Source organism: Rhipicephalus sanguineus, chromosome 7 (assembly GCF_013339695.2).
Source record: "Rhipicephalus sanguineus isolate Rsan-2018 chromosome 7, BIME_Rsan_1.4, whole genome shotgun sequence".
Classification (NCBI taxonomy): domain Eukaryota; kingdom Metazoa; phylum Arthropoda; class Arachnida; order Ixodida; family Ixodidae; genus Rhipicephalus; species Rhipicephalus sanguineus.
Window position 1 is genome coordinate 119,429,917 of NC_051182.1, and position 10,583 is coordinate 119,440,499.

Here is a 10,583-nt window from a genome sequence, read left to right on the forward strand (position 1 = left end):
GCTCAGCAGCCGAGCATCATAACCACTAGACCATTGTAACGGGTTGTATTGCAATAGATGACATTAAAAATACGCCAATAAAAATAATCGCGATCATCTTTCATAAGCGTTTACGGGGATCATCCTTCAAACACTTCTGGTAAAACGTGACAAGGATTTAAGCAAAGCGACCAGAACCACCGTTTTGTAACAGCGACCGAATAATGCCTCACCCACGACTGGACAGCGTCGCGTTAACGCTTAAAGCGTGCCTTATTCTCGCATGCTCGGATGAACTCCCAGACGAGATATAACGGTACGCGCGCCGTCTACGCACCACTAATCCGCACAACCTCTCCAACGACGAGAACAGCGACGTACGTGGGTTGTTTTACGTAATGCACTCATAACCATTTTCCGAAAGGCAGACGCGATAATCAGGGCACGTTTGAATAGTCGGCATGATGTTGACACGTGCTATTGCGATCACGCGTGAAGCGAGAATTCGCCCGCTGCACGGATCGCTGATTTCGTCTTTCTGTTCGTTAATGCTTTATCATTTTACCTTTTTATGATACACGTTGAAATCTCATTGAAACTATTGCGCCTAATACGCTTTTTCGGTTAATACATTTCCTTTCCATTTCACAGCAAACATAAAAATGAGTTGGTGTGGTGCATTTTCGTTTTATTTTGTCGCTTTATCTTTTACGGTAAATCTCGTTGATGTGTTTTCCACATAATACGTTCTTTTTAGGATAATAGGCTTGCTTTTCATTTCCCGGCTGACGTCCCGTACGGTTTATGTACTTTCGTTTTATCTTATCGTTTTATATTTTATGACATGCTGGAAAACCTCGTTGATACGTTTTCCGCATAATACGCTCTTTCGGATAATACGTTTCCTTTCCGTTTCTCGGCAAACGTCCCGCAGAAGCGATGCATTTTCGTACGGTTAACCTGGTCGCTATTTTTCACCCGAAATAGCAGAATCCGAATGCAGAAGCAGGCTTTTTAATGATATTTCTGTGGTCCCTGTTTGTTGGCTACAAATCTAAAAATACTTATTAAACAACCACAGTAGAAAAAGAAAGAACTCGCGAGGTTGTATCTATTCCGGTGTGTAAATTGAAATCACTGTTTCTGCAATCTTGAATATTTTGCAGATTGTTATAAAATCATGGAGCGGTCCACTTACGAAATCCGAGTTTCTTAAGCGCGAGAACGCGCTAGCATAAAAACAATGCTTCGCGCTGGAATCCCAGTTCAGTTATGTTTTTATATTTATTTACTTATTTGTCTTGTCTTATGCTGCATTTGCAATCAGGTCTACAAACCAAAGTTGGGGCAGCAAAATGGTCCAAGTAACTTCAGATGCTTTTAGACCACTTAAAGGCAATTTTAAATACTCCTAAATGATGTTCATGCAAAGCAAATTTTAAGCGTCAGTAAGAGGTTACTTTCCATTAATCGGCAACCTCAAACCTACAAGATTATATAATATATACTCTATAAAATGTTAAAAACGGCGCTCCTTAGTTCGCGGAGGGCACAATGTGGACTCGGGTTAACACGAAGTACAGGTTTCGCAACTTATCCTGAATGCCAGGCTCTACACATACCGAAACTTTGTTTCAAAACAAAGGGTCACCAAGAGTATATATTTATCCTCTTTCGTGACCAGCACTCGGCGAAGTATTTTCCCTTCTCAAAACCTAATAAGGCTAATGATAACAGAGCGCACCAGCCAAACTGCCCAATCCAGTCACGTCGCAGCTTGACCCTTTGTGACCTCCCTCTCTACGACGCGGTCGGAATCAATTAACTTGCCCTAAGCTTTTCTCCTCTCCCTCCTTCCCATCCACAGTCACCGTTACCCTTCTCTCTCTTCACCGAAGCCTACAGAACACTCTAAGCACCTTTCTATATAAAGATCTCAGACGTCGAGCCAAAGCCGAAGCCAAAGGCTCATTACGTCTTCAGTGCTATTTCTGGGTCTGGGCAAACAAGGCAGGAACTGGGCAATATATAGAATGACGAAAGAACGAAAAAAGGAAGACCGCTTGTCGGTTTTCCCGAAATAGACCCCCGGGACAGGGGATCCCTTTTTCTTTATTCTCGATCCATTTATTTTCCTTCTTTCCCGACTATGCCCGTGAATCAACGTGACTGCCGCCACCGCCGCCTTTTTCCTTATTTCGTGAGGGACGAAGTGTGTGTGTGTTGGGGAGGGGGGTTCTGTTTTGGAAGGTCTAGTACCACACGCTAAGGGTGCATTGTTTCAAAAGAGGATTGCCAAAAAAACACAGCACGCAAGGGAAAAAGACGAAGACACTTGCGCAAAAGTGTCGTCGTCCCTTTCGTGCTGCGTTTTTTTTTTGTTTGTTTTTCGCGCAGCCCTTTCTTTTTGGAACCTCGTGTACGTGGATGTATCTTTTGTGTCCCGTTTCCTGACTTAAGCAAGAGCGGGTGCTCCGCTATTTATTGAGAGAAGTCTCCTTCTCTAATGAGAATACAGCATTCTCAAAGCCAGGCTTAATTCGCGCGGTCTTATTGCGGTGACGATTACAAAAAAAATAGCGTCTTTTCTCTTCCACGTGTCCGTGTAACGCTTTAAATAGACACACGTGCCGGCTATAATGGATGTTGTTGAATAGAGGAGTGCAAATTCGGGGCTCGTATTAGATGTCAATATGGAAATAAGACAGCGACGTCATCAGGTGTAGCACGTGCACTGAGGGTCGTACTTGTCTTAGAAGTGACCTCAGTAACCTTGCCTTAGAAGTAACCTCAGAAGTCTCACAATCTCTCGACGGGGGGAGGGGGGGGGGGCAAGTTCGGGCACGTGTTGTAACGGAATTCTCGCAGTATAGCCCATCGCTTTCTTTTTTTTTCAATACTGATACTGTTGAACTTTTACGGCGAGTTCGCGGTAAATTAGAGAATGAAAGAAAAACACGAAGCAATAGAGGGAGAGAGCACGAGAAAGAGAAATAACATTTAGTTCGGTAGCCGGCAGATTGGTGGAGGTGCCAGCCCTCGACTAGATGGCGGTCAGGAGCTCCTGGGCTCTGACGTCACCCTCGGTCTGCTTGACGGCCGTGAGTCTGTCCTCAGGGGCCGTGCTCAGGAGCAGCACTGTCTCCCACTGGCTACCACTCCCTCCCAAAAAGAAAAAAAATATCTGAATGCAGATTTCGCGGTGGTAGTTCCGAATGGGAATGTGTTTTTATTTCGTTTCATATCTGTAATCAATCAAACAAAGCGTCGTCTATGATTTGTGATGACACTCTCAGAAAGAAGAGTCTTTTGATTATTTTTTGAGTCCTGACTTGAAACGTGTGCGACTTCCTTTAGAGAGACACTTAAACGCTCTTTGGAGATCACTATGCTCTCGTCAGAGTGTCGTGGGACCCGAAAAAGAGACAACACTTATCTTTAAAGAGAGGCATATACGTGGCAAGTGAAGAACCACCGAAAAGAGTAACACGCACTCGTTTTTTTTTTTTTTTGCGTAGAATGTATCGGACGTGTTTTCAACTAAGGCTACCGTTATCAGTATGCTTTCATGCAAGAGAGAGCAACTTAGGTAACGAATAGACAGCATATACTTTCACTGTGTTGCAGAACATAAACTACAACAAAGCACTCGTGCAGCTTATTTACTCGTAGACGAAGACCATACCCCCGGCAAACGTTTTGCTGTAAGCCAGATCATTGCCGAAAACGGAGAGTCCAAGGATTTTCTTTCTTTTGCTCCCAGTGTAGTTTGTTAATACACGCTTTGGTAGCTGCAATTCTACGCACCGTTTTTTTTTTTTTTTATAATAATATCTGGGATTTTACGGGTCAAAACCATGATATGGTTATGAGGCAGGCAGGCCGTCGTAGAAGGCTCCGGAAATTCAGACCATCAGGGGTTCCTTACAACGTGTACTGACATCGCACGGTACACGGGCCTTTAGCATTTCGCCTGCATCGAAATGCTGCCGCGGTGGCTGGGACTGAACCCTCGACCTTCGGGTCCTAAGCCGAGCACCGCAACCACTGTAGCACCGATGGCGGTCCTATGCACAGTTTCCTACGCGACAGCTGCTCCGCCCTTTCGACGCGTAGCCGTGGGCATTAGTTTTCGCAGCAGTGCACATATTTAGTGCAACCAGCCGCACTGACTAGCTCACATGACAGGATAAAGCTGTGCAGCGCAGGTACCAGAAAGACTGGAAGCGGTAGTCAAAACAGAGGAAGGTGTTTGCGTCGGCGTGGCCATAAGAAACATATTGCCGCGATTCTCGGCAGGAAAACAAGGCAATCGGTGCGAACGTATTGGCCAGGTAAATATTGATCCCGGGTTTTTGGTGTTTACGTGTCTACCCTAATGTGTCTTGCGATGAAAACAAGAAGACGGCCCAAGCGAGAAGGCACAAGGGAAAGGGTTAAGGGTTGGATTATCGAGATTTGTCGGAACTAGGATTGGGTATCTAAATATAGGCCCTTATATAGGATAGACGAGACACTTTTCTGGCTTTTACTGCAGCAGATTACTTACTTGAGCGGTAGTTGGAACGAATGCTGACGTCAGCACGGCGCAATCTACTCAGACTTATCTTCCTTCTTGCGTACTTGTGTGGGTGTTCTGCGGGCATTTTTGCCACATGTCGCTTCCTTAGCAACGCCGTCTTTAACGTTAATAGCTGCGTATAGTAAAGGAAGCAACAGATGCATGTTAGCGGGCTGTAGGATTCATCTAGAAGTTAATATGACGTCGTAACTTGCCATGGCGCTGGGAGTGATAGAGCTAAGCTTTATGAATATATTCCTTAGAGAGAAAGAGAGAAACAGAAGAGAAAAGAGAGGCAGAATTGCCAGATGCTAAAGAGCTAACAAGCAAATAATCATCACAAAAGAAGCCCCCCCCCCCCACCCTAAAAGAGAGGGGTGAGAATTTCGCGCAGAAGCCCGAAAGAAGCGGAAATTTGATTAAATTTCCTATTCTTGAAATATTTTAGTTTTATTAAATTACGAAGGAGAGTACTAAAATACGAAGGAGAGTTGCAAAAATTACTTTACTTATATTGTACAGTGAAAATATGCGCAACTATGCACGAAAGCACATATTTATTTTTAACATTGTCTTCAGGGTATTCTCCATATGGTTGAATGCACGATTGCCAGAGCATGATTAACGTTACTTCTCGATTCCCCCAACGTACGTTTGACTTCAACACTCAACTACTCAAACTCCCTCCACTACGGTGTGCCTCATGTCGTAGTTTTGGCACTTACCTAAAACCGCACGTATTATTGTTATTGTTAATGTTATTATTGTTATTGTTAATGTTATTACTGTTATTGTTAACGTTATTATTGTTATTGTTATTGTTGTTATTAGCGGTCAGGAATTAGGAGCACATGAGCACACTATTAATTGCGAGACGTGCTCATTTGTTCTGAATCATCGGCCCGCAACTGTACGCTCCCCTCCCTACTTAGCTGAACACTTGCAGACCGCACGAAATGGGCGTGATTGTGCAGCGCATTAAACGGACCGTACAATTATAGTAAGTGCGCAGATGCTGGCGTACATCGGAAGAGACGGAGAAAAAGAACTCGGACGCAAACAGCACTTACGCCTTGACGTTAATGCTGCCGCCTACGCCATTAGAGGAGCGGTATCTCCGAAGAAGGCATGCGAGACTGCGTGAGAGTGAAACTGCAAACGACATCTTTCTATTGAAAGGGTTTGGGGGGCTGTGGGAGGGAAGGAGGAGGGGGGAGTGCGTGCTGCAGTGCGGGGGAGGAACTGAAGTTAGGATCCTCGTTTCCAATAATAGAGGAAATGCTTTCTCGACCACTGCGAGCATTCGACTACAGAGCAGTGATTCGAAGCACGCAAAGACATCCTCCCACACCTCAACGTCAGAGCTGAGACAGCTATTGCGTCCCTGCCAGACGTAAATACCCACTCGGTCGCACTGTGCCTCCGTAATCGTTAATAAAGGCCTTCCTGCGGCTGTCAGTGAAAGTGACGACTCCGAATCGGAAATCGATGTAACGAAGCGATCCATGTGTCCCGTTGGCTGGCACAGGGTCGACTGTTCCTCCGTTTGAAGGTTGACCAAGGATTGTTGTTGTATCTATAGCATCGTGGACGTTTGTTGTCAAAAAAGCTGTCCACTTTACCGTAGGAATGGTGCCAACAGACAGAGAGTGAGAGAGAGATAATAAAAAATCACACCACCTCCCGCTGAAGGGGACTATGAGACGATGCGAAGCAGCGTTTCGGCATGTCGAGCCCGCGTTTTAGAGGGGGAGGGGAGAAGGGAAGTGGAGAGGATGAGAGAGGAAGAGGGGAGGGGTGGGGAGAAGCGGAGAGGGGGAGTGAAGGGGAGGTGTGTGGAGAGGGTTTGCGCATGCGCAGTAAGGGTGGTCACGCCGCACAGCACCACCGGTTTGAACTCCGCCATAAGATGCTTCGCATCTAATACCCAATATCTGGGGTTCTACGTGCCAAAACCACGATATGATTATGAGGCACGCCGTGGTGGAGGGCTTCACGAATTTCGACCATGTGGTGTTCTTTGACGTGCACTGACATCGCACGTACATGGGCCTCTAGCATTTCGACTCCATGGAAATGAGACCGCCGCGGCCAGGATCGAGCAAGTGACCTTCAGGTCAGCAGCCGAGCACCGTAACCACTGCACCACCGCGTCAGACAGAGAGAAACAAATGAATCTGGGAACGTACATAAAATAGGCGTGAAAACATGTTTCTGAATGAAGATTAAGAACAAAGAAAAGCTAATTACGCTGTACGACGAGACGAAGCCTCCAACTTGTTAGCCGATTCTTGGCTGTAGCATTACGTATATACAGTGTTTCTCGCGTACAATGTCTGTACACCTACCTTTAGCCCGATACAGACGTTCTTCTAACACCGAAAATGATTCCTCAATTTGCAGCCATTAACTGCTTCTGAAATTGAAGTTTACTTCCTTCAGAGCGCTTGGGATTATTTCCTGAATAAAAACTCATTTGCCGTTTCTTATCGGTGCCTTTTTAAAAAGATGGGTTTATAAGTTTGGAAATTAGCGGCTGGACGTCATCGTAAAGTATTTTGCATAATGACTGGACTGTCCAAGTCCACATAAGTTCTCGCGTTCATTTCGTGCTTCCCAATTTGTGCGCTTTGAAAAAAATTGCTGGATAGCTGGCGCAGCTGCTTGAGCGCTGCAACAATACGACGACTCTCGAAACGACGCGTTATAGTTAGGCGCGCTAGCATTTAAAGTCGAGATAGCATGCGTGCTTGAAGGAGCGAAGGTGGCGCTCGCTGAGGAGCTTCATTTGCATAATGACCCATCGCCATTTCCCGGTCTTTTATTCGTGCACGGAACCCTAACGCTTCCTAAACTGTTCTTATAGAAGATCTGGTTCCGGTTTGTTTTTTTTTAGTTTGACGAGTTTGCGTTTCATGAATAACGCGAATATGCAAATGAAACGAACTACGTGCTATTTTGAGGCGACGCTAGCTAAGTGGGCCGGTAATGACTAAAAGAAAAAAAAAACATGAAGCCTCCACGCGAGCAGCGAGTCTACGTTGCTTAGCTCAGATGTGGAACGCCAACTCTTGGCCGTCCAGCGAGCCAAGGAAGCCGCCAAGGGCCAACAACCCTTGGCCGAAGCCTAGGCGGGTCCCAGCCCGTCCCACCAATACGCAGGGCACTTCGTAAAGTTCTTTGATCGGATCTGAATCCGGGCAGCAAAGGCTCAGGCGTCAGTTCACGTTCATAAAAAAATTGCAGTCGAAAACGCACACGTGCGCACAGAAACGCGCACGGCACGTTAATCAGCAGGCGAATTGCGTAGGAGACTTTAAATACAATGTGACAGTGACAGCTCCCGTTTAAACACGCTCCAGCTGGCTTCGTTAGACAAAACGTTAAATAGCTAACTGGTGACAAAGAGAGAGAGAGAGAGAGATCATAGGAACTTCTTCGCGTTGATTTGTCTCCGCATTCATAGGACTACTTACGTTTTTTGAGCTGCGTTTAATGGTGTTATCGTACCAACTCGCCCAGCAAGACACCCTTCTGAAGTTTATTACTCCTATGCAGAGTAGCGGAGTAGTCTTTACCCCAGCCCTATCATAACGAGAGTACTTTTCTTAGGTGGAAAGGGGTGTCAAATAACTCTCGACAACGTGATCCCGTATACATGCCACGCATTCACTCCCCCAGAGGGAGTTCAACTGCCGAGTGGAAGAGCAGTACTCGAAAAGCCCTCGTGTCCAATTTGACAGCCGTTTAAAAATACCTATTGCTCCCTAACAGACCAGTGGAATAGCCTTACTATACTCTGCCTTGTCATAAAAGTAATCCAGTCCGTTGAAAGGGTGGGACAAATGACTCTCGACAGTGCAATCGCGCGTACGTGTCAAGCAACTTGCTCCCTCTGGGGGAGTTGCTGGCGCCGCCCCGATCTCCCCTTGGAGAGTTTCTCCCAAAAGCGCGGAGTGTCCAATCTAAGGACTGTATCGCGCTCGCAAATCACATTTAGGGCCGATAACATTATGTTCGATCGAGTCCCGCGTAGACTGCGGGGGATACATGTCTCGACAGCGAGAATGGGAGTGGACTCCCTAGGGAGCATTCCCGCTTCTTTGCACGACCTCTCCCCCGCCCCCTTTCTCTCCTACAAGCGCCGACAATGCAAAACAAGAGTACGCTCCCAGGCAATGGCTCGGACATCTACTCCATCGGCTCGGTGTGCGTCTACCGTTCAATTTCCATTAGTAGGTGTGTCGCCCCCGAAATTGGTATTGCCGCGTCGGTACGGTCCCTTTTTCCCAATGTCTAGTCAGCGAATTAGGGAAACCAACCCGTGTGTCAAGAGCTGAGACGTTTTCGACGTTCCCCTCGACTTGGCGCCAGCCACTTCGAAAGTATATTTTCCTCTATCTCTATTTCTGTCACTATTTCTTCAATAACGTCCACGTGTGCTCTCTGCCCCTCACTCTCTCTCTCTCTCGCTATTTCCTCAACGTCCACGTGCTTTACTAATATGTCTAGCCTGCTGAACCGCTAGACGCTGCCTGCCCACCGCGATTAATACATCTCGGAAGCCGGGCCTGTCAAAGAGCTGACTGCGCTCGCTTGCTTCGCTGCTCCCGCTCGCTCCTCCCGAAATGGGAGCGCATAATTTTCACGTCTCCCGTTTTCTCCCTGACTACCCTTAGCCCTCAGACACTTCGAGGAAAAAAAAGAAACCCCGGTATATATATAAAAAGAAGAGATCTTTCACGAACAGGAAGCCGGAAATGACGTTCATCGTGGTCGACACGCACCCTTATACCAGACACATCCCTCTCGCACATCCCTAACGGCACCCACTTTCTCTAACAGCCTTTCCTCCGCAATCCCTCCCGCCACGCAGTGCCTAGGTTATCGACCTGTCTCGCCTCGGCTTCTGGAGCACAACGGCGTGTTTGCGGCTTACCCACTCCCGTTCTCTCGCTTCTTCCTTTTATCGCGCCTCTCGTACCCCCGCATATGCCTTTTCCCGTTTTCTTAAAGAGGTATGGTTTGCAAAGCGCCTTCCCTTAAAGGGAAGAAGGAGGATGAAAGGGAGTCGTAATGTTCGTATATGTTTGCCGAGACAAGCAGAGCTATCGTTTCCGCCCTCCACGTCAGCCGCATTACACGCAGCCCGCGTTTTCTTAAGGAAAAGGAACGTCCCTAAAAAGGGAACCACCCGTGTCTTCCATCATCGTTTCCCGTCGTCTGGATGAACCACGGATCCGGTTTGTTCGCTTCAGCCAAGTTTTTCTCGGCACATCCTTGCTTGTTTCTACCTAGTACATCTTCCTAAATTTAACGCTCTGAACTTCCAGAAATTTTCTCTTCCAAACTTTTCTTTTTCCTGCACTTCTCGGAGTCTGTGCATCTCTCTCTCTCCCCAAGTTTCTCTTTCCCTAGATTCTCTTCGCAGCACGCCAGATCTGTCTATGTATCCCTTTAACAAGCTTCCTGTCGAATACACGTCGCGTGCGCAGACGCGCTGTTCTTCGACGTTCCCGAAATACCCCTCATGTCCCGAATCAGCCTGAGAGATAGGAGTAGGATTAATGACTGCTTCACGCTTAAAGGGTGCAATTTGGGTGTCTTCGTCGCAGTGGTTTGATGCTGGGCTCATTTAGAGCTGAAAACTTTACAGAGGCAAAAAAAAAACAAAAAATTCGGGAACCCTTGCCGTCTGGGGAACTAGGGGAAGGGAAGCTTGGCGTTTGCGTTAATGACATACTGGTTCTTTCTTCCTATCTATCTATCTATCTATCTATCTATCTATCTATCTATCTATCTATCTATCTATCTATCTATCTATCTATCTATCTATCTATCTATCTATCTATCTATCTATCTATCTATCTATCTATCTATCTATCTTATCTTTCTTTCTTCTTTCTTTCTTTCTTCTTTCTTTCTTTCTTTCTTTCTTCTTTTCTTTCTTTCTTTCTTTCTTTCTTTCTTTCTTCTTTCTTTCTTTCTTTCTTTCTTTCTTCTTCTTTCTTTCTTCCCTTCTTTCTTTATTTCTTTCTTCCTT